We start from the raw sequence: 27,536 nt of genomic DNA on the forward strand, positions 1-27,536 counted from the left end.
CGAGCCAATTATCTCACGAAATAATCATCATACGAAAAAACTACAAAAAATTCGTCTCACTTGAAGGGAGAAACCAGATGGCGCTATGGCTTGCCCGCTAGATGGCGCTGCCATAGGTCAAGCGGACACCAACTGCATTTTTTGAAATAGCAACTCCCATTTTCTATTGCATATTTGCGCAGTACGTAAGGAAATATGAGTGTTTTAATTGGACCACTTTTTTCGCTTTGTGATATATGGCACTGTAATAGTCACAAACGTATAAGTACGCGGTATCACGCAACATTCCGCAGGGCGGACAGTATTTGCTTCGTGATACATTACCCGTGTTAAAATGAACCGTTTTCCAGTTGCGGAAAAGGTCGATATCGTGTTGATCTATGGCTATTCTGGTCAAAATGCCGAACGGGAGTGTGCTATGTATGCTGCTCGGCATCCTGGACGCCATCATCCAAGTGTCCGGACCGTTCGCCGGATAGTTACGTTATTTAAGGAAACAGGAAGTGTTGAGCCACATGTGAAACGTCAACCACGACCTGCAACAAATGATGACGCCCAAGTAGGTGTTTTAGCTGCTGCCGCGACTAATCCGCACATCAGTAGCAGACAAACTGCGCGAGAATCGGGAATCTCAAAAACGTCGGTGTTGAGAATGCTACACCAACATCGATTGCACCCGTACCATATTTCTATGCACGAGGAATTGCATGCCACTGGGTACCAGATAAATTACGGTACAATGACAGATTTTTTGCACGCGTTCTATTTAGCGACGAAGCGTCTTTCACCAACAGCGGTAACCTAAACCGGCATAATATGCACTATTGGGGAGCGGAAAATCCGCGATGGCTGCTACAAGTGGAACATCAGCCACCTTAGCGGGTTAATGTATGGTGCGGAATTATGGGAGGAAGAATAATTGGCCCCCATTTTATTGATGGCAATCTAAATCGTGCAAGGTATGCTGGTTTCCTGCATAATGTTCTACCGATGTTACTACAAGATGTTTCACTGCATGACAGAATGGCGATGTACCTCCAACATGATGTATGTCCGGCACATAGGTCACGTGCGGTTGAAGCGGTATTGAATAGCATGTTTCATGACAGATGGATTGGTCGTCGAAGCACCATACCATGGCACGCACGTTCACCGGATCTGACGTCACCGGATTTCTTTCTGTAGGGAAAGTTGAAGAATATTTGCCATCGTGATCCACCGACAACGCCTGACAACATGCGTCAGCATGCATGTGCGAACATTACGGAAGGCGAACTACTCGCTGTTGAGAGGAATGTCGATACACGTATTGCCAAATGCAATGAGGTTGACGGACATCATTCTGAGCATTTATTGCATTAATGTGATATTTACAGGTAATCACGCTGTAACATCATGCAATCTCAGAAATTATAAGTTCACAAAGGTACATGTATCACATTGGAAAAACCGCAATAAACGTTCCTACGTTGTGTATTTTAATTTAAAAAACCTACCTGTTACCCACTGTTCGGCTGAAATTGTGAGCCATATGTTTGTAACTATTACAGCGCCATCTATCACAAAACGAAAAAAGTGGTCCAACTAAAACATTCATGTTTCTTTACGTACTACACGAATATGTAATATAAATTGGGACTGCTAGTTTAAAAAACTCAGTTGATATCCATTTGACCTTTGGCAACGCCATGTAGCGAGCCAACCATAGCGCCATCTGGTTTCCTCCTTCAAGCTAGACGACTTTCGTTCTTTGTAGTTTTTTCGTTTGATGCTTATTTTGTGAGATATCTCGCCTGCTCACGATCAATGGTCCACTCTGTATATATATATGTGTGCAAGGACAGCGTCTAGAACTTACGAGAGGGCAGGAGTGGTGCATGCGCGTACGGGTACGGCGAGTCGGCCAGCTCCTAGCAGCTCCGTCCCGCCACGGGACCGACTGGAGACAGACGGTGCGAGGGACCGGCACCGCGATTCAATCTCCGGCTCCAGCGATCCTACAACCGTCAAGTCTCCATCTTTGTGTTCGCTCAATGTCCAAACCCCGTCCCACTGTCCTACTGTGTACCCCTGATCTCTGTTAAAAGTGTTGCTGTTTATTCTAATTTAGGTCGCCTTTTTTATAACAAAATCCCAGTTTTACGATGATTGAGTCAAAACCCTCGTGTTTTCAAATTGCATTTTATGTCCACTGCCGATTTAGAAGTTCCCTTTTTTTAATATGTCGTGAGTACTCTGCACAGCGGTGAGTGACAGTGCTAATAGTTTGACCTATATAAATTGCACCACGTTCACGTGGGGAATGTTAAAAGCCAGGGAATCTAAGATCTAGGTTGTTTTTAACGAGGTGTAACATTTCTAATCTTGCAGGCGGGCCGGTTCTAGGCGGTCAGTCCGGAACCGCGCGACTGCTACGGTCGCAGGTTCGAAACCTTCCCCGGGCATGGATGTGTGTGATGTCCTTAGGTTAGTTAGGTTTAAGTAGTTCTAAGTTCTAGGGGACTGCTGACCACAGATGTTAAGTCCCATAGTGCTCAGAGCCATTTAAAAAGGTGTCGTCAAATTACAGTAGGAAGCAAGATGGACACAATCTCGTAGAGTTCAGAGCTCGCTCCTCAGTTTACGCCAAGAAGTAGTTCGCGACAGCCAGAAACAGGGGGTGACATGTCCGTGTCATCCATCATCTCATAATATACGATGCGGTACACGAAGTACGTTGTCGTTATGCCACTGCGGAATAGCTTGACTGTCTCAGGTCGAAACTATTGGGTGGAAAGGCTCTGCTTGTCTTGTACAGGCTCCTTCTTAAAAATGGACATAACGTTCAGGCTACCCACTACCTTGTTTTCCTGAGAGTCTAATTTGGAGAGGTTATTACCGTCCAAACTGGGACACTGCCGGCATCAAGCTCTTATGCCCCAGTCATTCGTTATTTAAAAAGCTGTAAGAGTTTCCACATAAAACATTCGGAGGCATTATTTTTCAGCACGCCCTTATACGTGGCACTAATCTAGAGATTGCCAGGCGCGTGGCGCCCTCTTTGATATTAACTATGTACAGTGAGTGAGGGCGGACACAGCATCTTTAATGATACTGTGAAGACTTGCACGTTACAAGGCTGTAGCCGGTGTGTAGAACTATTTACTGACCTTTCGCCCACATCTGCAAGAGACTTTTGTCTCTTTGTACTTGTATCATGACTTGTACAAAGGGTACCACCATTCTTGGAGTGTTGTCACATGCAGATGATTATCTCTGAGAGGTAATTTCATCCACGATGTAAAGCGATCAAACGCTATAATTATTCTTTTATTGTGAATCCCTATCTACAATTTCTTTTATTTAATTTCCTCTCCCAAAAAAGTTTATACACACTCTCGGCGCTTTAACATGACATTTTCGTTAAAGGTCCGTTCATGTATTTTTAACCGTGTTTCTTCTCTCTGTGATTTCTCTAAAATCGAACTTCGTTATCAAACAGCACCCGAAGACGACAGTGAATCGTGCTGGACTACTTTTTGCTTAAAGTACGGAACATTTTGCCACGCCAAGTCACCAAACAATCTTACAATGACTAAAGAAACTTCCTGGCAGATTAAAACTGTGTGCCCGACCGAGACTCGAACTCGGGACCTTTGCCTTTGGCGGGCAAGTGCTCTACCATCTGAGCTACCGAAGCACGACTCACGCCCGGTACTCACAGCTTTACTTCTGCCAGTATCCGTCTCCTACCTTCCAAACTTTACAGAAGCTCTCCTGCGAAACTTGCAGAACTAGCACTCCTGAAAGAAAGGATATTGCGGAGACATGGCTTAGCCACAGCCTGGGGGATGTTTCCAGAATGAGATTTTCACTCTGCAGCGGAGTGTGCGCTGATATGAAACTTCCTGGCAGATTAAAACTGTGTGCCCGACCGAGACTCGAACTCGCGACCTTTGCCTTTCGCGGGCAAGTGCTCTACCATCTGAGCTACCGAAGCACGACTCACGCCCGGTACTCACAGCTTTACTTCTGCCAGTATCCGTCTCCTACCTTCCAAACTTTACAGAAGCTCTCCTGCGAAACTTGCAGAACTAGCACTCCTGAAAGAAAGGATATTGCGGAGACATGGCTTAGCCACAGCCTGGGGGATGTTTCCAGAATGAGATTTTCACTCTGCAGCGGAGTGTGCGCTGATATGAAACTTCCTGGCAGATTAAAACTGTGTGCCCGACCGAGACTCGAACTCGGGACCTTTGCCTTTGGCGGGCAAGTGCTCTACCATCTGAGCTACCGAAGCACGACTCACGCCCGGTACTCACAGCTTTACTTCTGCCAGTATCCGTCTCCTACCTTCCAAACTTTACAGAAGCTCTCCTGCGAAACTTGCAGAACTACCACTCCTGAAAGAAAGGATATTGCGGAGACATGGCTTAGCCACAGCCTGGGGGATGTTTCCAGAATGAGATTTTCACTCTGCAGCGGAGTGTGCGCTGATATGAAACTTCCTGGCAGATTAAAACTGTGTGCCCGACCGAGACTCGAACTCGGGACCGTTGCCTTTGGCGGGCAAGTGCTCTACCATCTGAGCTACCGAAGCACGACTCACGCCCGGTACTCACAGCTTTACTTCTGCCAGTATCCGTCTCCTACCTTCCAAACTTTACAGAAGCTCTCCTGAGAAACTTGCAGAACTACCACTCCTGAAAGAAAGGATATTGCGGAGACATGGCTTAGCCACAGCCTGGGGGATGTTTCCAGAATGAGATTTTCACTCTGCAGCGGAGTGTGCGCTGATATGAAACTTCCTGGCAGATTAAAACTGTGTGCCCGACCGAGACTCGAACTCGGGACCTTTGCCTTTGGCGGGCAAGTGCTCTACCATCTGAGCTACCGAAGCACGACTCACGCCCGGTACTCACAGCTTTACTTCTGCCAGTATCCGTCTCCTACCTTCCAAACTTTACAGAAGCTCTCCTGCGAAACTTGCAGAACTAGCACTCCTGAAAGAAAGGATATTGCGGAGACATGGCTTAGCCACAGCCTGGGGGATGTTTCCAGAATGAGATTTTCACTCTGCAGCGGAGTGTGCGCTGATATGAAACTTCCTGGCAGATTAAAACTGTGTGCCCGACCGAGACTCGAACTCGGGACCTTTGCCTTTGGCGGGCAAGTGCTCTACCATCTGAGCTACCGAAGCACGACTCACGCCCGGTACTCACAGCTTTACTTCTGCCAGTATCCGTCTCCTACCTTCCAAACTTTACAGAAGCTCTCCTGCGAAACTTGCAGAACTAGCACTCCTGAAAGAAAGGATACTGCGGAGACATGGCTTAGCCACAGCCTGGGGGATGTTTCCAGAATGAGATTTTCACTCTGCAGCGGAGTGTGCGCTGATATGAAACTTCCTGGCAGATTAAAACTGTGTGCCCGACCGAGACTCGAACTCGGGACCTTTGCCTTTGGCGGGCAAGTGCTCTACCATCTGAGCTACCGAAGCACGACTCACGCCCGGTACTCACAGCTTTACTTCTGCCAGTATCCGTCTCCTATCTTCCAAACTTTACAGAAGCTCTCCTGCGAAACTTGCAGAACTAGCACTCCTGAAAGAAAGGATATTGCGGAGACATGGCTTAGCCACAGCCTGGGGGATGTTTCCAGAATGAGATTTTCACTCTGCAGCGGAGTGTGCGCTGATATGAAACTTCCTGGCAGATTAAAACTGTGTGCCCGACCGAGACTCGAACTCGGGACCTTTGCCTTTGGCGGGCAAGTGCTCTACCATCTGAGCTACCGAAGCACGACTCACGCCCGGTACTCACAGCTTTACTTCTGCCAGTATCCGTCTCCTACCTTCCAAACTTTACAGAAGCTCTCCTGCGAAACTTGCAGAACTAGCACTCCTGAAAGAAAGGATACTGCGGAGACATGGCTTAGCCACAGCCTGGGGGATGTTTCCAGAATGAGATTTTCACTCTGCAGCGGAGTGTGCGCTGATATGAAACTTCCTGGCAGATTAAAACTGTGTGCCCGACCGAGACTCGAACTCGGGACCTTTGCCTTTGGCGGGCAAGTGCTCTACCATCTGAGCTACCGAAGCACGACTCACGCCCGGTACTCACAGCTTTACTTCTGCCAGTATCCGTCTCCTACCTTCCAAACTTTACAGAAGCTCTCCTGCGAAACTTGCAGAACTAGCACTCCTGAAAGAAAGGATATTGCGGAGACATGGCTTAGCCACAGCCTGGGGGATGTTTCCAGAATGCGATTTTCACTCTGCAGCGGAGTGTGCGCTGATATGAAACTTCCTGGCAGATTAAAACTGTGTGCCCGACCGAGACTCGAACTCGCGACCTTTGCCTTTGGCGGGCAAGTGCTCTACCATCTGAGCTACCGAAGCACGACTCACGCCCGGTACTCACAGCTTTACTTCTGCCAGTATCCGTCTCCTACCTTCCAAACTTTACAGAAGCTCTCCTGCGAAACTTGCAGAACTAGCACTCCTGAAAGAAAGGATATTGCGGAGACATGGCTTAGCCACAGCCTGGGGGATGTTTCCAGAATGAGATTTTCACTCTGCAGCGGAGTGTGCGCTGATATGAAACTTCCTGGCAGATTAAAACTGTGTGCCCGACCGAGACTCGAACTCGGGACCTTTGCCTTTGGCGGGCAAGTGCTCTACCATCTGAGCTACCGAAGCACGACTCACGCCCGGTACTCACAGCTTTACTTCTGCCAGTATCCGTCTCCTACCTTCCAAACTTTACAGAAGCTCTCCTGCGAAACTTGCAGAACTAGCACTCCTGAAAGAAAGGATATTGCGGAGACATGGCTTAGCCACAGCCTGGGGGATGTTTCCAGAATGAGATTTTCACTCTGCAGCGGAGTGTGCGCTGATATGAAACTTCCTGGCAGATTAAAACTGTGTGCCCGACCGAGACTCGAACTCGGGACCTTTGCCTTTGGCGGGCAAGTGCTCTACCATCTGAGCTACCGATGCACGACTCACGCCCGGTACTCACAGCTTTACTTCTGCCAGTAACTGTCTCCTACCTTCCAAACTTTACAGAAGCTCTCCTGCGAAACTTGCAGAACTAGCACTCCTGAAAGAAAGGATATTGCGGAGACATGGCTTAGCCACAGCCTGGGGGATGTTTCCAGAATGAGATTTTCACTCTGCAGCGGAGTGTGCGCTGATATGAAACTTCCTGGCAGATTAAAACTGTGTGCCCGACCGAGACTCGAACTCGGGACCTTTGCCTTTCGCGGGCAAGTGCTCTACCATCTGAGCTACCGAAGCACGACTCACGCCCGGTACTCACAGCTTTACTTCTGCCAGTATCCGTCTCCTACCTTCCAAACTTTACAGAAGCTCTCCTGCGAAACTTGCAGAACTAGCACTCCTGAAAGAAAGGATATTGCGGAGACATGGCTTAGCCACAGCCTGGGGGATGTTTCCAGAATGAGATTTTCACTCTGCAGCGGAGTGTGCGCTGATATGAAACTTCCTGGCAGATTAAAACTGTGTGCCCGACCGAGACTCGAACTCGGGACCTTTGCCTTTGGCGGGCAAGTGCTCTACCATCTGAGCTACCGAAGCACGACTCACGCCCGGTACTCACAGCTTTACTTCTGCCAGTATCCGTCTCCTACCTTCCAAACTTTACAGAAGCTCTCCTGCGAAACTTGCAGAACTAGCACTCCTGAAAGAAAGGATATTGCGGAGACATGGCTTAGCCACAGCCTGGGGGATGTTTCCAGAATGAGATTTTCACTCTGCAGTGGAGTGTGCGCTGATATGAAACTACCTGGCAGATTAAAACTGTGTGCCCGACCGAGACTCGAACTCGGGACCTTTGCCTTTGGCGGGCAAGTGCTCTACCATCTGAGCTACCGAAGCACGACTCACGCCTGGTACTCACAGCTTTACTTCTGCCAGTATCCGTCTCCTACCTTCCAAACTTTACAGAAGCTCTCCTGCGAAACTTGCAGAACTAGCACTCCTGAAAGAAAGGATATTGCGGAGACATGGCTTAGCCACAGCCTGGGGGATGTTTCCAGAATGAGATTTTCACTCTGCAGCGGAGTGTGCGCTGATATGAAACTTCCTGGCAGATTAAAACTGTGTGCCCGACCGAGACTCGAACTCGGGACCTTTGCCTTTGGCGGGCAAGTGCTCTACCATCTGAGCTACCGATGCACGACTCACGCCCGGTACTCACAGCTTTACTTCTGCCAGTATCCTTCTCCTACCTTCCAAACTTTACAGAAGCTCTCCTGCGAAACTTGCAGAACTAGCACTCCTGAAAGAAAGGATATTGCGGAGACATGGCTTAGCCACAGCCTGGGGGATGTTTCCAGAATGAGATTTTCACTCTGCAGCGGAGTGTGCGCTGATATGAAACTTCCTGGCAGATTAAAACTGTGTGCCCGACCGAGACTCGAACTCGGGACCTTTGCCTTTGGCGGGCAAGTGCTCTACCATCTGAGCTACCGAAGCACGACTCACGCCCGGTACTCACAGCTTTACTTCTGCCAGTATCCGTCTCCTACCTTCCAAACTTTACAGAAGCTCTCCTGCGAAACTTGCAGAACTAGCACTCCTGAAAGAAAGGATATTGCGGAGACATGGCTTAGCCACAGCCTGGGGGATGTTTCCAGAATGAGATTTTCACTCTGCAGCGGAGTGTGCGCTGATATGAAACTTCCTGGCAGATTAAAACTGTGTGCCCGACCGAGACTCGAACTCGGGACCTTTGCCTTTGGCGGGCAAGTGCTCTACCATCTGAGCTACCGAAGCACGACTCACGCCCGGTACTCACAGACTTACTTCTGCCAGTATCCGTCTCCTACCTTCCAAACTTTACAGAAGCTCTCCTGCGAAACTTGCAGAACTAGCACTCCTGAAAGAAAGGATATTGCGGAGACATGGCTTAGCCACAGCCTGGGGGATGTTTCCAGAATGAGATTTTCACTCTGCAGCGGAGTGTGCGCTGATATGAAACTTCCTGGCAGATTAAAACTGTGTGCCCGACCGAGACTCGAACTCGGGACCTTTGCCTTTGGCGGGCAAGTGCTCTACCATCTGAGCTACCGAAGCACGACTCACGCCCGGTACTCACAGCTTTACTTCTGCCAGTATCCGTCTCCTACCTTCCAAACTTTACAGAAGCTCTCCTGCGAAACTTGCAGAACTAGCACTCCTGAAAGAAAGGATATTGCGGAGACATGGCTTAGCCACAGCCTGGGGGATGTTTCCAGAATGAGATTTTCACTCTGCAGTGGAGTGTGCGCTGATATGAAACTTCCTGGCAGATTAAAACTGTGTGCCCGACCGAGACTCGAACTCGGGACCTTTGCCTTTGGCGGGCAAGTGCTCTACCATCTGAGCTACCGAAGCACGACTCACGCCTGGTACTCACAGCTTTACTTCTGCCAGTATCCGTCTCCTACCTTCCAAACTTTACAGAAGCTCTCCTGCGAAACTTGCAGAACTAGCACTCCTGAAAGAAAGGATATTGCGGAGACATGGCTTAGCCACAGCCTGGGGGATGTTTCCAGAATGAGATTTTCACTCTGCAGCGGAGTGTGCGCTGATATGAAACTTCCTGGCAGATTAAAACTGTGTGCCCGACCGAGACTCGAACTCGGGACCTTTGCCTTTGGCGGGCAAGTGCTCTACCATCTGAGCTACCGAAGCACGACTCACGCCCGGTACTCACAGCTTTACTTCTGCCAGTATCCGTCTCCTACCTTCCAAACTTTACAGAAGCTCTCCTGCGAAACTTGCAGAACTAGCACTCCTGAAAGAAAGGATATTGCGGAGACATGGCTTAGCCACAGCCTGGGGGATGTTTCCAGAATGAGATTTTCACTCTGCAGCGGAGTGTGCGCTGATATGAAACTTCCTGGCAGATTAAAACTGTGTGCCCGACCGAGACTCGAACTCGGGACCTTTGCCTTTGGCGGGCAAGTGCTCTACCATCTGAGCTACCGAAGCACGACTCACGCCCGGTACTCACAGCTTTACTTCTGCCAGTATCCGTCTCCTACCTTCCAAACTTTACAGAAGCTCTCCTGCGAAACTTGCAGAACTAGCACTCCTGAAAGAAAGGATATTGCGGAGACATGGCTTAGCCACAGCCTGGGGGATGTTTCCAGAATGATATTTTCACTCTGCAGCGGAGTGTGCGCTGATATGAAACTTCCTGGCAGATTAAAACTGTGTGCCCGACCGAGACTCGAACTCGGGACCTTTGCCTTTGGCGGGCAAGTGCTCTACCATCTGAGCTACCGAAGCACGACTCACGCCCGGTACTCACAGCTTTACTTCTGCCAGTATCCGTCTCCTACCTTCCAAACTTTACAGAAGCTCTCCTGCGAAACTTGCAGAACTAGCACTCCTGAAAGAAAGGATATTGCGGAGACATGGCTTAGCCACAGCCTGGGGGATGTTTCCAGAATGAGATTTTCACTCTGCAGCGGAGTGTGCGCTGATATGAAACTTCCTGGCAGATTAAAACTGTGTGCCCGACCGAGACTCGAACTCGGGACCTTTGCCTTTGGCGGGCAAGTGCTCTACCATCTGAGCTACCGAAGCACGACTCACGCCCGGTACTCACAGCTTTACTTCTGCCAGTATCCTTCTCCTACCTTCCAAACTTTACAGAAGCTCTCCTGCGAAACTTGCAGAACTAGCACTCCTGAAAGAAAGGATATTGCGGAGACATGGCTTAGCCACAGCCTGGGGGATGTTTCCAGAATGAGATTTTCACTCTGCAGCGGAGTGTGCGCTGATATGAAACTTCCTGGCAGATTAAAACTGTGTGCCCGACCGAGACTCGAACTCGGGACCTTTGCCTTTGGCGGGCAAGTGCTCTACCATCTGAGCTACCGAAGCACGACTCACGCCCGGTACTCACAGCTTTACTTCTGCCAGTATCCGTCTCCTACCTTCCAAACTTTACAGAAGCTCTCCTGCGAAACTTGCAGAACTAGCACTCCTGAAAGAAAGGATATTGCGGAGACATGGCTTAGCCACAGCCTGGGGGATGTTTCCAGAATGAGATTTTCACTCTGCAGCGGAGTGTGCGCTGATATGAAACTTCCTGGCAGATTAAAACTGTGTGCCCGACCGAGACTCGAACTCGGGACCTTTGCCTTTGGCGGGCAAGTGCTCTACCATCTGAGCTACCGAAGCACGACTCACGCCCGGTACTCACAGACTTACTTCTGCCAGTATCCGTCTCCTACCTTCCAAACTTTACAGAAGCTCTCCTGCGAAACTTGCAGAACTAGCACTCCTGAAAGAAAGGATATTGCGGAGACATGGCTTAGCCACAGCCTGGGGGATGTTTCCAGAATGAGATTTTCACTCTGCAGCGGAGTGTGCGCTGATATGAAACTACCTGGCAGATTAAAACTGTGTGCCCGACCGAGACTCGAACTCGGGACCTTTGCCTTTGGCGGGCAAGTGCTCTACGATCTTTTTTTTTTTTTTTTTTTTTTTTTTTTTTTTTTTTTTTTTTTTTTTTTTTTTTTTTTTTTTTGGGTCGGATTTGAACCAGCGACCTATGGATAACTGTGAATCCTCCACTACAGTCCACCGCTCTACCAACTTTTTTTTTTTTTATTTTTTTATTTTTTGGGCCTCCCTTCTCCCCACACAGCCCATCCATTCGCTCTCCTTTTATGCCTTCTTCGGCGAGCTTCTATGCTATATCGACTGATTTTTTTTTTCAAATTTACTGTGACAGTTAGGGAAATGAAATGATGTTTGGCTTCTTCGCCATGTGAGGCTTCTCCTCCGTAGAACTGAAAATTGAAAAATTAAGGCTTCTTGGGAATTAATAAATTGTCACTCTTGCTTCATACTGAAAAAAATTAAACAAAAATAGAAAGATTGTAACTGAGGAACACGTGCAAGAAGCTTCCACTGCATTGTGTGCAACGAAACCACCTTCCGATATTACCGAGATCCTGGAAAATCATCATAGATGAAAGTAGTTGCTGGAGATATGGGGTTCATCCAGCAGTAAGTGTGAAGCCGCAGTGCCGTTTCGGGGTTCTGTCCGAGGCCTTCACGGCTACCGTAGCGGCCCTGGGGCACACGAAGTCCCCACCGTACTTCACCCTCAACAGCGATCCCCTACTTTGGCCTGTGACTACATTTTTCGTAGACGAGGCTATTAAGATGTTTATCCAACCCCTTGTCTCTGAAACAGAATGTGTAACATGTTACCAAAAGTTTTTTTGTGGTCCCTGCGCGTACATATCTGATAATATTTTGCTCGTTCGTATAATTCGTATTCTAAAACACGGTCATTGCCGTGTTCAGATATAACGTAATGTACATAATTGCCAAACAACCACAACACAGCATTGGTTTTCTGGACAGGGAAGAAAACACCATCGGGGAAGAGTAATTTTTCAACATTGATCTCAGTACTAATAGTTCTGGTTATAAAGGCTACCCGCCGTTGGAGTCCCCTCCATATTTCGGCGTATCCGCCACAGAGAAAGCGGTGGATCAATGTGTCAACTGCGTCACATCGGGTGCACACAATCGTGTCACTAAGACCAATGGAGTGCAACTTTTCGTTAGTGGAAACTACGTTATTAACAACTCGGTACCAGGTTGCCTGAATGTCGGAAGACAGTTCACGATTACTAATATTTTTCCAAATTCTTTTCCAGTCTTTGTCGGGATATCTGCACTCCATTTTGTTGACATGTTCTTTCGTTGTTAAGAGTTCCATTAATTTCCTGCAATTCCTTGATTGTGGATTCGTGACAATACTGTCCATGTAGCTAATCTCTAAAAAGAACTGGCGAATATATTTCAATTTATAATTAATTCCGCCTATATTTATGGGTGGACGTAAATTTTCTGGCTGTAGGAGTCGATACAGCCTGGCTGTAATACTATGTGGATGTTTTTCTATAATTTGTAGGGTCCTCTTTATATATAACGCCGTAGTCTTCCGCCATATATCTGTTAAACCTAGGCCACCTTCAGCGGAAGGTAACGTAACTGTACCGACTGCTACTCTAAAAATATTCCCTGTCCATATAAATCGGCAAATGATACTCATTATACGTTTGGCAATGGGTTTCGAAACTGGCAATATTTGACCTATATATATAGCTTTTGATAAAATGGACCAATTAATTATTCTGATTCGTTGTTTAATGTTCAGATGTCTGGTCTGATTGAGTATTGTGGCTCCTCTGATTGTATCCAGTACTTTCTTCCAATTGTAGGTCATGGTCTGAAGCGGACATCGGTAAAAGGTGACACCCAGAGCGGTGTGACGATCGACGGAGCGTGCCCATTCCAAACGGACATCTTGAAGACCTTTAAGATTTAAAAACGAACTCTTCACCTCGTTAACCCTAGCGCCTGTAGCTTCACAAAAGATCTGAATATTCGTAGTTAATTTCTCTAAATCTTCGTTACTACGAATAACCACTCCAACGTCATCAGCATATGCATTGGTGACGTTGTTAACGCCAGATATCGTGATGCCCTCAAGATCGACATCGAGTCTCCTTAGTAAAGGCTCCAGTGCAACAACATACAGGAGCATTGACAAAGGACTTCCCTGCGGGACGCCGTTGCGAATTTCAATGGGTGGAGTGAAATGCCCATTTACAGACACTTGTGTTTGGATGCCTTCAACAATGTTAATTAAAACTTGCACAAAATGTTGACTAAAACCCACATAGGTCAACGTTCTGAACAAAAATAAGTGGTTGACCCTGTCAAAAGCCTTTGAGAAGTCGATAAAGGCAAGGCCTCCTGGTGAGGATGACGTTGCAAAAATTGCAGAGACATCCCTATATTCACAAACAGTTTTAAAAATATTCCGCCCCGAGAGACAGGTTTGGTGGTCACCTATGATCTTCTCCATTAGAGGTCTCAGTCTTTCCTTCAGTACACGTGCAATTATTTTATAATCCGAGTTCATCAAACATATTGGTCTCAATTGATTGAGATCTTTAACTGTCGCGTTCCTTCCTTTTGGTATTAGCACAGTTACGCTTTCTTTGAACTCGCGTGGAACAGTAACACCTTGCAACACTTCATTTATCACTTCTGTGAATTGATTACCGATGAGAGGCCAAAATTTACAATAAAACTCTACAGGCAAGCCATCAGGCCCTGGGGACTTACGGGTAGGCGAATATTTAAGTATATCAAACACCTCCTCACATGTGATCGCAGTGGTAAGGGACACATTGTCCTCGTCATTGATAACGTTGTCGATACCAGTAGTTCGTAGCAAATCGTTCGCACAGTCTAGGTTATACCGGGTATCAGTATATAACGTACGATAAAATCCATAAACTGCATTTAAAATGTCAGAGTGTTCCGTCAGCACCCGGTTATCGCCCACTCTAAGACAAGCAATAAACGCTCGTCTTCTATTTCTTTCATGTTCGAGTAAGTGGTACAGCGATGCGTTTTCGTCCTCCACCGTTGTCGGGACACGAGATTTAATTTTTAAACCCTCCAGCTGTTGTCGCTTGAGACTTATGAGGTGAGCCTTGATCTTCTTTATTTCAATGAAAACCTCATCAGTCATCTGCTGAGCTGATAGTTCCCTTAAGCATGTATAGTAAAATTCAACGGTATTGCGAGACCACATTGCTCGCTCCCTCCCGTAAGCTATTAGGGATGATCTCAATTTCTTTTTAGCACATGAGGTCCACCACGCAAGGCGAGAGCTGTATTTATGGCGCATACGTAGAGCAGCCTGCCATACCTCCGCTACTGTTCTTGATAGGGCACCCTCGAACAACATATGGGTATTCAGCTTCCATAAGGGGCGACCCCAATACGTTCCTTGCTTCTGAAACCGAATGCTGCATTTCACTGCGAGATGGTCCGAAAAGGTAGTGGGAATTACTTCGATACTACTGATTTTATTTTCCAGGTTTGCTGTGACGTATATTCTGTCTATTCTGCTTTGCGAGCGACTACTGATGTACGTAAATTTGACTAACGTGGGGTATTTGCTTTCCCACACGTCTGTCCACTTCATGTTTGTCACCAAAGCCGCCAGTTCCCTGGAGAAGTTAAAATTTGGTCGCTGATCCTTTTTGTGAAGTACACAATTAAAGTCACCACCGATTAAAGCTTCCGCCGGATTCCCCTTAAGTAAATAGACCATATCGTTCTTAAAAAAATTAGCCCTATCATCTCTAGCGTTGTTACCAGAGGGGACATATACATTTAAAACAGTAGTAGTAAAAATTTTACAACTGATGCCCCTCCCATTTTCTAACAGACAGATATCCTTCACATCAATACCATCTTTGACAAGGATCGCAGTCCCACATGTGGCTTCCGGTGCAATATTTAAAATCTCTTGAAAACCTGGGACATAAAAGTTGTGGACATTAAATTCCTGTAGGAGGGCTATATCAGTATCCGACTGGTAAAGGAAATCTTTTAAAGAAGCGACTTTCGTTTCACTGCGAATCCGATTTATATTGATCGTGGTCACATTATATGTCAGTTCCGTTGGCATAGGTGCAGGTAAAAGAAATTGGCTAATGAAGTATACCCCATGCAGAGTCACGTCTGTATTATTCCATTCTGTCTGTCAGAAAGAAAAATAGACATTAAAAAAAAAATTAAATGCCACTAGCATGTGTCAGGTCCATCTCCATTCCGTGGTCGGTGCGATCTTCTTGGGCATCGGCCCAGTCAAGTCCTTTTTCTGAGACAGTTCGGTCTACATCCATAGTAGTGCCGGTCTGCAAACCTGCGACGCCAAGCGGTGCCCGAGGTTGTTGTTGAAGATCATCTGCATCGGCACGACTCATCTCCGCTTCAGTACACTCATTAACTCGTGCTACTGGGCATTGTTCTCGTAGTCGTTCATTATCCCTTAAATGTTTTAACTTTTCCCGCAATGCAGGAGCTAAACTCTCTGCTGCTTTGTGTGCCAATCTCCTCTTCTTGCCTTTCTTCGAAGATCTCTTCGGCGATCTAGCAGGAGATGAAGTTTGCGACCTGTCAGGAGAAGTACCGGATGATACGTCTGACGTCGCCTGTTCCTTTTTTCGGACAAAAGTCCGCGTATCGCATTCCACAACGGCAGAAGGAGGCGCATCTTTTTCCATGGCTCCCACTGGTAGCAACCCAGTCTCCAATTCTACACTATCGCTCGTTGTGGTTTCCTTGACGCAAGTGTCTTCTGTGGGCGCCAACGTGAAACCAATGTCCAGATTGCTATCTTCGTTCATAGTTCCCGCAGAGTGGATGCCTGGAGCGTCCACTTCTCGGAAGCTAGTGGCAATATCCTCACGTTGGTGGGAATCCTGACGACGCAAGGAAACCTCCGTTGCGGGTATTTGGGGATCTTCGGCCGAGTCCGCGGAAGAACGAGCAACCACAGTGGGAGAGTTGGAAAAAGTTGGCGTCGGCATAGATTCAAGGGGCGCGGAGCTGATCGGCAGACCATCCGCAAATCTAGAGCTTGAAGCCGGAGTATCATCGACAACCGCCCGCGAGGCAGCAGGCTCCCCGCGCACAGGCGGCACCGACTCGCCTCGGCTGCGGAAGTCAGCAGCGGCAGCGTATGACAACTTCATACCAACAACAGGGCCGGAACTCGGCACCTCGTCACGCGGTAACTGCGGGACACGCCTCCGTGAACATTCTGCACGAATGTGTTCCGTGGAATTGCATAAAGCGCAAGTCCGCGGTTGCCCATCATAGATAATCAAAGCACGATACCCACAAATATTAAGATAAGAGGGGACATGCTTCTGTAATTCAATCTTAATTTGCCTTACGCCATTCAAGACAGGAAACATATGAGCTTCAGACCACCTTTCTGCCACATTGGAAATAATTCTGCCATAAGGCCGAAGGGCAACATTAAGTTCTTCGGGCGGAATTTCAAAAGGGAGCTCAAACACTCTGATCGTACGAATCCCGTACCCAGCATGACTAACAGCAACGTCACTCACATTCCCATCAGAATGATTAAACTTCACGCTACCACCGCAACGATCCACAATGGAACTACATAATTCTGGACTTTTCATCTTCAGATACACAGCATTTGTCACAAACGAGAGATAAACTCCGACAACATCATCACCGTTAATCAATACTTTTTCGATAAACCATGCTTTAATTTCAAATGCTTTAGGTCGAACGAAATTTCGATCGAAAGTAAACTTGATTGTGTCTTTCCTCAAATAATTCGACCTATTCATTCTAGAACTTCATGAATACAAGTGCAACACGAATAGCGGCTTAGCAGCACCACTAACCTCAAACGCAGCGACTCAGCCTGTGTTTACTACAGCCAGACGTCCAGCTCCGCCACACGTCCGTCCCGCTCGGCGGCTGACTCGCAACTGACCATCTGAGCTACCGAAGCACGACTCACGCCCGGTACTCACAGCTTTACTTCTGCCAGTATCCGTCTCCTACCTTCCAAACTTTACAGAAGCTCTCCTGCGAAACTTGCAGAACTAGCACTCCTGAAAGAAAGGATATTGCGGAGACATGGCTTAGCCACAGCCTGGGGGATGTTTCCAGAATGAGATTTTCACTCTGCAGCGGAGTGTGCGCTGATATGAAACTTCCTGGCAGATTAAAACTGTGTGCCCGACCGAGACTCGAACTCGGGACCTTTGCCTTTGGCGGGCAAGTGCTCTACCATCTGAGCTACCGAAGCACGACTCACGCCCGGTACTCACAGCTTTACTTCTGCCAGTATCCGTCTCCTGCCTTCCAAACTTTACAGAAGCTCTCCTGCGAAACTTGCAGAACTAGCACTCCTGAAAGAAAGGATATTGCGGAGACATGGCTTAGCCACAGCCTGGGGGATGTTTCCAGAATGAGATTTTCACTCTGCAGCGGAGTGTGCGCTGATATGAAACTTCCTGGCAGATTAAAACTGTGTGCCCGACCGAGACTCGAACTCGGGACCTTTGCCTTTGGCGGGCAAGTGCTCTACCATCTGAGCTACCGAAGCACGACTCACGCCCGGTACTCACAGCTTTACTTCTGCCAGTATCCGTCTCCTACCTTCCAAACTTTACAGAAGCTCTCCTGCGAAACTTGCAGAACTAGCACTCCTGAAAGAAAGGATATTGCGGAGACATGGCTTAGCCACAGCCTGGGGGATGTTTCCAGAATGAGATTTTCACCCTGCAGCGGAGTGTGCGCTGATATGAAACTTCCTGGCAGATTAAAACTGTGTGCCCGACCGAGACTCGAACTCGCGACCTTTGCCTTTGGCGGGCAAGTGCTCTACCATCTGAGCTACCGAAGCACGACTCACGCCCGGTACTCACAGCTTTACTTCTGCCAGTATCCGTCTCCTACCTTCCAAACTTTACAGAAGCTCTCCTGCGAAACTTGCAGAACTAGCACTCCTGAAAGAAAGGATATTGCGGAGACATGGCTTAGCCACAGCCTGGGGGATGTTTCCAGAATGAGATTTTCACTCTGCAGCGGAGTGTGCGCTGATATGAAACTTCCTGGCAGATTAAAACTGTGTGCCCGACCGAGACTCGAACTCGGGACCTTTGCCTTTGGCGGGCAAGTGCTCTACCATCTGAGCTACCGAAGCACGACTCACGCCCGGTACTCACAGCTTTACTTCTGCCAGTATCCGTCTCCTACCTTCCAAACTTTACAGAAGCTCTCCTGCGAAACTTGCAGAACTAGCACTCCTGAAAGAAAGGATATTGCGGAGATATGGCTTAGCCACAGCCTGGGGGATGTTTCCAGAATGAGATTTTCACTCTGCAGCGGAGTGTGCGCTGATATGAAACTTCCTGGCAGATTAAAACTGTGTGCCCGACCGAGACTCGAACTCGGGACCTTTGCCTTTGGCGGGCAAGTGCTCTACCATCTGAGCTACCGAAGCACGACTCACGCCCGGTACTCACAGCTTTACTTCTGCCAGTATCCGTCTCCTACCTTCCAAACTTTACAGAAGCTCTCCTGCGAAACTTGCAGAACTAGCACTCCTGAAAGAAAGGATATTGCGGAGACATGGCTTAGCCACAGCCTGGGGGATGTTTCCAGAATGAGATTTTCACTCTGCAGCGGAGTGTGCGCTGATATGAAACTTCCTGGCAGATTAAAACTGTGTGCCCGACCGAGACTCGAACTCGGGACCGTTGCCTTTCGCGGGCAAGTGCTCTACCATCTGAGCTACCGAAGCACGACTCACGCCCGGTACTCACAGCTTTACTTCTGCCAGTATCCGTCTCCTACCTTCCAAACTTTACAGAAGCTCTCCTGCGAAACTTGCAGAACTAGCACTCCTGAAAGAAAGGATATTGCGGAGACATGGCTTAGCCACAGCCTGGGGGATGTTTCCAGAATGAGATTTTCACTCTGCAGCGGAGTGTGCGCTGATATGAAACTTCCTGGCAGATTAAAACTGTGTGCCCGACCGAGACTCGAACTCGGGACCTTTGCCTTTCGCGGGCAAGTGCTCTACCATCTGAGCTACCGAAGCACGACTCACGCCCGGTACTCACAGCTTTACTTCTGCCAGTATCCGTCTCCTACCTTCCAAACTTTACAGAAGCTCTCCTGCGAAACTTGCAGAACTGGCACTCCTGAAAGAAAGGATATTGCGGAGACATGGCTTAGCCACAGCCTGGGGGATGTTTCCAGAATGAGATTTTCACTCTGCAGCGGAGTGTGCGCTGATATGAAACTTCCTGGCAGATTAGAACTGTGTGCCCGACCGAGACTCGAACTCGGGACCTTTGCCTTTGGCGAGCAAGTGCTCTACCATCTGAGCTACCGAAGCACGACTCACGCCCGGTACTCACAGCTTTACTTCTGCCAGTATCCGTCTCCTACCTTCCAAACTTTACAGAAGCTCTCCTGCGAAACTTGCAGAACTAGCACTCCTGAAAGAAAGGATATTTCGGAGACATGGCTTAGCCACAGCCTGGGGGATGTTTCCAGAATGAGATTTTCACTCTGCAGCGGAGTGTGCGCTGATATGAAACTTCCTGGCAGATTAAAACTGTGTGCCCGACCGAGACTCGAACTCGGGACCTTTGCCTTTGGCGGGCAAGTGCTCTACCATCTGAGCTACCGAAGCACGACTCACGCCCGGTACTCACAGCTTTACTTCTGCCAGTATCCGTCTCCTACCTTCCAAACTTTACAGAAGCTCTCCTGCGAAACTTGCAGAACTAGCACTCCTGAAAGAAAGGATATTGCTGAGACATGGCTTAGCCACAGCCTGGGGAATGTTTCCAGAATGAGATTTTCACTCTGCAGCGGAGTGTGCGCTGATATGAAACTTCCTGGCAGATTAAAACTGTGTGCCCGACCGAGACTCGAACTCGGGACCTTTGCCTTTGGCGGGCAAGTGCTCTACCATCTGAGCTACCGAAGCACGACTCACGCCCGGTACTCACAGCTTTACTTCTGCCAGTATCCGTCTCCTACCTTCCAAACTTTACAGAAGCTCTCCTGCGAAACTTGCAGAACTAGCACTCCTGAAAGAAAGGATATTGCGGAGACATGGCTTAGCCACAGCCTGGGGGATGTTTCCAGAATGAGATTTTCACTCTGCAGCGGAGTGTGCGCTGATATGAAACTTCCTGGCAGATTAAAACTGTGTGCCCGACCGAGACTCGAACTCGGGACCTTTGCCTTTGGCGGGCAAGTGCTCTACCATCTGAGCTACCGAAGCACGACTCACGCCCGGTACTCACAGCTTTACTTCTGCCAGTATCCGTCTCCTACCTTCCAAACTTTACAGAAGCTCTCCTGCGAAACTTGCAGAACTAGCACTCCTGAAAGAAAGGATATTGCGGAGACATGGCTTAGCCACAGCCTGGGGGATGTTTCCAGAATGAGATTTTCACTCTGCAGCGGAGTGTGCGCTGATATGAAACTTCCTGGCAGATTAAAACTGTGTGTCCGACCCAGACTCGAACTCGGGACCTTTGCCTTTGGCGGGCAAGTGCTCTACCATCTGAGCTACCGAAGCACGACTCACGCCCGGTACTCACAGCTTTACTTCTGCCAGTATCCTTCTCCTACCTTCCAAACTTTACAGAAGCTCTTCTGCGAAACTTGCAGAACTAGCACTCCTGAAAGAAAGGATATTGCGGAGACATGGCTTAGCAACAGCCTGGGGGATGTTTCCAGAATGAGATTTTCACTCTGCAGCGGAGTGTGCGCTGATATGAAACTTCCTGGCAGATTAAAACTGTGTGCCCGACCGAGACTCGAACTCGGGACCTTTGCCTTTGGCGGGCAAGTGCTCTACCATCTGAGCTACCGAAGCACGACTCACGCCCGGTACTCACAGCTTTACTTCTGCCAGTATCCGTCTCCTACCTTCCAAACTTTACAGAAGCTCTCCTGCGAAACTTGCAGAACTAGCACTCCTGAAAGAAAGGATATTGCGGAGACATGGCTTAGCCACAGCCTGGGGGATGTTTCCAGAATGAGATTTTCACTCTGCAGCGGAGTGTGCGCTGATATGAAACTTCCTGGCAGATTAAAACTGTGTGCCCGACCGAGACTCGAACTCGCGACCTTTGCCTTTCGCGGGCAAGTGCTCTACCATCTGAGCTACCGAAGCACGACTCACGCCCGGTACTCACAGCTTTACTTCTGCCAGTATCCGTCTCCTACCTTCCAAACTTTACAGAAGCTCTCCTGCGAAACTTGCAGAACTAGCACTCCTGAAAGAAAGGATATTGCGGAGACATGGCTTAGCCACAGCCTGGGGGATGTTTCCAGAATGAGATTTTCACTCTGCAGCGGAGTGTGCGCTGATATGAAACTTCCTGGCAGATTAAAACTGTGTGCCCGACCGAGACTCGAACTCGGGGCCTTTGCCTTTCGCGGGCAAGTGCTCTACCATCTGAGCTACCGAAGCACGACTCACGCCCGCTACTCACAGCTTTACTTCTGCCAGTATCCGTCTCCTACCTTCCAAACTTTACAGAAGCTCTCCTGCGAAACTTGCAGAACTAGCACTCCTGAAAGAAAGGATATTGCGGAGACATGGCTTAGCCACAGCCTGGGGGATGTTTCCAGAATGAGATTTTCACTCTGCAGCGGAGTGTGCGCTGATATGAAACTTCCTGGCAGATTAACACTGTGTGCCCGACCGAGACTCGAACTCGGGACCTTTGCCTTTGGCGGGCAAGTGCTCTACCATCTGAGCTACCGAAGCACGACTCACGCCCGGTACTCACAGCTTTACTTCTGCCAGAAATAAAGCTGTGAGTACCGGGCGTGAGTCGTGCTTCGGTGGCTCAGATGGTAGAGCACTTGCCCGTGAAAGGCAAAGGTCCCGAGTTCGAGTCTCGGTCGGGCACACAGTTTTAATCTGCCAGGAAGTTTCATATCAGCGCACACTCCGCTGCAGAGTGAAAATCTCATTCTGGAAACATCCCCCAGGCTGTGGCTAAGCCATGTCTCCGCAATATCCTTTCTTTCAGGAGTGCTAGTTCTGCAAGTTTCGCAGGAGAGCTTCTGTAAAGTTTGGAAGGTAGGAGACGGATACTGGCAGAAGTAAAGCTGTGAGTACCGGGCGTGAGTCGTGCTTCGGTAGCTCAGATGGTAGAGCACTTGCCCGCCAAAGGCAAAGGTCCCGAGTTCGAGTCTCGGTCGGGCACACAGTTTTAATCTGCCAGGAAGTTTCATATCAGCGCACACTCCGCTGCAGAGTGAAAATCTCATTCTGGAAACATCCCCCAGGCTGTGGCTAAGCCATGTCTCCGCAATATCCTTTCTTTCAGGAGTGCTAGTTCTGCAAGTTTCGCAGGAGAGCTTCTGTAAAGTTTGGAAGGTAGGAGACGGATACTGGCAGAAGTAAAGCTGTGAGTACCGGGCGTGAGTCGTGCTTCGGTAGCTCAGATGGTAGAGCACTTGCCCGCCAAAGGCAAAGGTCCCGAGTTCGAGTCTCGGTCGGGCACACAGTTTTAATCTGCCAGGAAGTTTCATATCAGCGCACACTCCGCTGCAGAGTGAAAATCTCATTCTGGAAACATCCCCCAGGCTGTGGCTAAGCCATGTCTCCGCAATATCCTTTCTTTCAGGAGTGCTAGTTCTGCAAGTTTCGCAGGAGAGCTTCTGTAAAGTTTGGAAGGTAGGAGACGGATACTGGCAGAAGTAAAGCTGTGAGTACCGGGCCTGAGTCGTGCTTCGGTAGCTCAGATGGTAGAGCACTTGCCCGCCAAAGGCAACGGTCCCGAGTTCGAGTCTCGGTCGGGCACACAGTTTTAATCTGCCAGGAAGTTTCATATCAGCGCACACTCCGCTGCAGAGTGAAAATCTCATTCTGGAAACATCCCCCAGGCTGTGGCTAAGCCATGTCTCCGCAATATCCTTTCTTTCAGGAGTGCTAGTTCTGCAAGTTTCGCAGGAGAGCTTCTGTAAAGTTTGGAAGGTAGGAGACGGATACTGGCAGAAGTAAAGCTGTGAGTACCGGGCGTGAGTCGTGCTTCGGTAGCTCAGATGGTAGAGCACTTGCCCGCCAAAGGCAAAGGTCCCGAGTTCGAGTCTCGGTCGGGCTCACAGTTTTAATCTGCCAGGAAGTTTCATATCAGCGCACACTCCGCTGCAGAGTGAAAATCTCATTCTGGAAACATCCCCCAGGCTGTGGCTAAGCCATGTCTCCGCAATATCCTTTCTTTCAGGAGTGCTAGTTCTGCAAGTTTCGCAGGAGAGCTTCTGTAAAGTTTGGAAGGTAGGAGACGGATACTGGCAGAAGTAAAGCTGTGAGTACCGGGCGTGAGTCGTGCTTCGGTAGCTCAGATGGTAGAGCACTTGCCCGCCAAAGGCAAAGGTCCCGAGTTCGAGTCTCGGTCGGGCACACATTTTTAATCTGCCAGGAAGTTTCATATCAGCGCACACTCCGCTGCAGAGTGAAAATCTCATTCTGGAAACATCCCCCAGGCTGTGGCTAAGCCATGTCTCCGCAATATCCTTTCTTTCAGGAGTGCTAGTTCTGCAAGTTTCGCAGGAGAGCTTCTGTAAAGTTTGGAAGGTAGGAGACGGATACTGGCAGAAGTAAAGCTGTGAGTACCGGGCGTGAGTCGTGCTTCGGTAGCTCAGATGGTAGAGCACTTGCCCGCCAAAGGCAAAGGTCCCGAGTTCGAGTCTCGGTCGGGCACACAGTTTTAATCTGCCAGGAAGTTTCATATCAGCGCACACTCCGCTGCAGAGTGAAAATCTCATTCTGGAAACATCCCCCAGGCTGTGGCTAAGCCATATCTCCGCAATATCCTTTCTTTCAGGAGTGCTAGTTCTGCAAGGTTCGCAGGAGAGCTTCTGTAAAGTTTGGAAGGTAGAAAGGAGACGGATACTGGCAGAAGTAAAGCTGTGAGTACCGGGCGTGAGTCGTGCTTCGGTAGCTCAGATGGTAGAGCACTTGCCCGCCAAAGGCAAAGGTCCCGAGTTCGAGTCTCGGTCGGGCACACAGTTTTAATCTGCCAGGAAGTTTCATATCAGCGCACACTCCGCTGCAGAGTGAAAATCTCATTCTGGAAACATCCCCCAGGCTGTGGCTAAGCCATGTCTCCGCAATATCCTTTCTTTCAGGAGTGCTAGTTCTGCAAGTTTCGCAGGAGAGCTTCTGTAAAGTTTGGAAGGTAGGAGACGGATACTGGCAGAAGTAAAGCTGTGAGTACCGGGCGTGAGTCGTGCTTCGGTAGCTCAGATGGTAGAGCACTTGCCCGCCAAAGGCAAAGGTCCCGAGTTCGAGTCTCGGTCGGGCACACAGTTTTAATCTGCCAGGAAGTTTCATATCAGCGCACACTCCGCTGCAGAGTGAAAATCTCATTCTGGAAACATCCCCCAGGCTGTGGCTAAGCCATGTCTCCGCAATATCCTTTCTTTCAGGAGTGCTAGTTCTGCAAGTTTCGCAGGAGAGCTTCTGTAAAGTTTGGAAGGTAGGAGACGGATACTGGCAGAAGTAAAGCTGTGAGTACCGGGCGTGAGTCGTGCTTCGGTAGCTCAGATGGTAGAGCACTTGCCCGTGAAAGGCAAAGGTCCCGAGTTCGAGTCTCGGTCGGGCACACAGTTTTAATCTGCCAGGAAGTTTCATATCAGCGCACACTCCGCTGCAGAGTGAAAATCTCATTCTGGAAACATCCCCCAGGCTGTGGCTAAGCCATGTCTCCGCAATATCCTTTCTTTCAGGAGTGCTAGTTCTGCAAGTTTCGCAGGAGAGCTTCTGTAAAGTTTGGAAGGTAGGAGATGGATACTGGCAGAAGTAAAGCTGTGAGTACCGGGCGTGAGTCGTGCTTCGGTAGCTCAGATGGTAGAGCACTTGCCCGCCAAAGGCAAAGGTCCCGAGTTCGAGTCTCGGTCGGGCACACAGTTTTAATCTGCCAGGAAGTTTCATATCAGCGCACACTCCGCTGCAGAGTGAAAATCTCATTCTGGAAACATCCCCCAGGCTGTGGCTAAGCCATGTCTCCGCAATATCCTTTCTTTCAGGAGTGCTAGTTCTGCAAGTTTCGCAGGAGAGCTTCTGTAAAGTTTGGAAGGTAGGAGACGGATACTGGCAGAAGTAAAGCTGTGAGTACCGGGCGTGAGTCGTGCTTCGGTAGCTCAGATGGTAGAGCACTTGCCCGCGAAAGGCAAAGGTCCCGAGTTCGAGTCTCGGTCGGGCACACAGTTTTAATCTGCCAGGAAGTTTCATATCAGCGCACACTCCGCTGCAGAGTGAAAATCTCATTCTGGAAACATCCCCCAGGCTGTGGCTAAGCCATGTCTCCGCAATATCCTTTCTTTCAGGAGTGCTAGTTCTGCAAGTTTCACAGGAGAGCTTCTGTAAAGTTTGGAAGGTAGGAGACGGATACTGGCAGAAGTAAAGCTGTGAGTACCGGGCGTGAGTCGTGCTTCGGTAGCTCAGATGGTAGAGCACTTGCTCGCCAAAGGCAAAGGTCCCGAGTTCGAGTCTCGGTCGGGCACACAGTTTTAATCTGCCAGGAAGTTTCATATCAGCGCACACTCCGCTGCAGAGTGAAAATCTCATTCTGGAATGACTAAAGACACAAAATAAAACCTATATTGGTTAGTGATTACAATGTATTCTGAAATAAAAACCCAATTTAAAATTACTACACGTACATTGTGACTTCAATTATGCAATTACGAGTTCCGTTTGGTTGCAGCTCGTGAATAAAATAATGAGATAATGTAGTACTATGTGAGCCACATACGTCCGATCTGGACAAGACCTAGAAAACAAAAGGTGCCTCTTAAACATATGACTATCAAAAATCCTCAAATGTTTCCAGCGACTGCATACAATATTTATACAGCCGTGGACTATATCTATGGCTCAATTTTTTATTATTTTGTGACTCATTGCTTATAATTACGTTTTCTTCTGAGAATAGCTCAGCATGCAAATGTGCCTTTAAACACACCAGTTCATTGAGTCGTTGGACAGAGAGTTTGTTAGCTCCCTCTGGCGGATGTAGTGATACCTCTCGGCTCTGGGAGAAGACGGGCACTTGCCTGTGAGCCGAAGCGAACATTGTTGACAGCGGAGAGTGAGTGGCAACGGTTGTCAGCGGTGGAGACAGCCCGGTATCCTGTCGGTCGGATGGGAGACCTACAATAAAAATGCGTTTAGCCTGCATCTACAGACGAGTGTTTCGATCAGGTACTGTTTTACTGATTCTGTTCTCGGGGTTTCCGCGTAGTCATTGCGCCGTTTTGGTTCCACTGAAACTGTTGTAACTCTTTACTCATATACTGGCCAACAGGTTCGTTTATGGAATATTCTGGATATAACTGTGTAAGTTTTTAACAGTTTGAGATCGAGTAAATTTTGCTACTGAAAACTGCCCTATTGTCATTTGTTATGTATGTTCAAGGTTATTGCATAAAAAGTAGATGTAAGGGTTTTGCCCTTTTGTAACTCAATAAACCGGTGCTAGGATTCATTCCTATCTCTGACAAAAAGCTTGCCCCCACATCGCACCCCCCACCACCCCCCAAATTTAATTTCGTGGTATCAAGACTTTGAAGCATGTAAGTTAAGCCAAATTTGGTGAATGAGACAGATTCTACTCACTCTCCGGGAGCAATTCAACCAAATGTGTATTTTCTCTTGCTTGGTCGTGAAGCGTTTGGTTCCGGTAACACAGCCCTACGAAAAAAATATTTTAAAAGCTTTTTTTAATTTGATAGCTGATCTTTATAGATTTTTATGATCTGAATCCAAATCTAGCCTTAGTTTATTTGCATTACTCATAGTTTTCGAGCAATATGCTTTTCATTATATAGTATAAAAATCCTGTGCTGTATGGTAAACGGGGAAATTAATGAAACACTTTGTTACAACATAAGCATGGTTTGTATTTACAGTAAACTACTTAAAGCAATCATATGTGCTAATAGAGGTTTCACTTGTCAGCTGGACTTGGTTTGCATTTACTTTCTCTTTTTTTCTTTGAAGCTTCTTGTGTAGATTTTTCTATGATGAGCCGTTTGCTGAACTTCTCGGTCAAGTGACCAACAGTAGTCCCACACCATGTTGGTGTTCCAGCGGTCTTGGTAGCGT

This window comes from Schistocerca gregaria, chromosome 3 (assembly GCF_023897955.1).
Source record: "Schistocerca gregaria isolate iqSchGreg1 chromosome 3, iqSchGreg1.2, whole genome shotgun sequence".
In the NCBI taxonomy this organism is placed as follows: domain Eukaryota; kingdom Metazoa; phylum Arthropoda; class Insecta; order Orthoptera; family Acrididae; genus Schistocerca; species Schistocerca gregaria.